Source organism: Marmota marmota, unplaced genomic scaffold (assembly GCF_001458135.2).
Source record: "Marmota marmota marmota unplaced genomic scaffold, marMar, whole genome shotgun sequence".
NCBI lineage: Eukaryota > Metazoa > Chordata > Mammalia > Rodentia > Sciuridae > Marmota > Marmota marmota.
The window spans coordinates 134,914-135,462 of NW_026007025.1; the positions used below are offsets into that span (position 1 = coordinate 134,914).

At 49.7% G+C, this 549-nt stretch overlaps 1 pseudogene; it reads right to left on the bottom strand.

The window, feature by feature from the left end:
• The window catches only part of LOC107133657, a 5,590-nt pseudogene extending 5,534 nt beyond the window's left edge, over positions 1-56 (bottom strand).
• Between the last annotated feature and the right edge of the window lie 493 nt (positions 57-549).

Here is a 549-nt window from a genome sequence, read left to right on the forward strand (position 1 = left end):
ACCTTGCCTTCACTACCAGCATCATGCCCAGCTGTTGTGGAACCTGAGGGGACCATCCAAGACTATCACATCCACCGGCTGTGTCCTACAACTCTACGTGTCCCTTTCCTTAGGTTCCACTGAGTGCGTTCTCCTTACTATCATGGCATTTGACCGCTATGTGGCTGTCTGCAGACCTCTCAACTACACGACTGTCATGCACCCATCATTCTGCAAGGCCCTGGCAGGAAGAGCTTGGCTAAGTGGAGTGGGAAACACTCTGATACAAAGCACCATCACCTGCGGCTTCCTCGATGTGGGCACCGTCGTCTCCACCACTTCTTGTGTGAAGTGCCTGCCATGATCAAGTTGGCATGTGTTTTCTGTGGCTACATTAGTTCTCCTCCTCCTTTCCATGGCATTGATATCTGTCTCCTGTGGATTAATTGCACATTCTGTGATAAAAATTAAGTCATCCCAAGCTTGGCACAAGGCTCTAGGGACCTGTGGCTCTCATCTACTAGTGGTGTCCCTTTATTTTGGGAACAGCTCAGTCATATACATCCAACC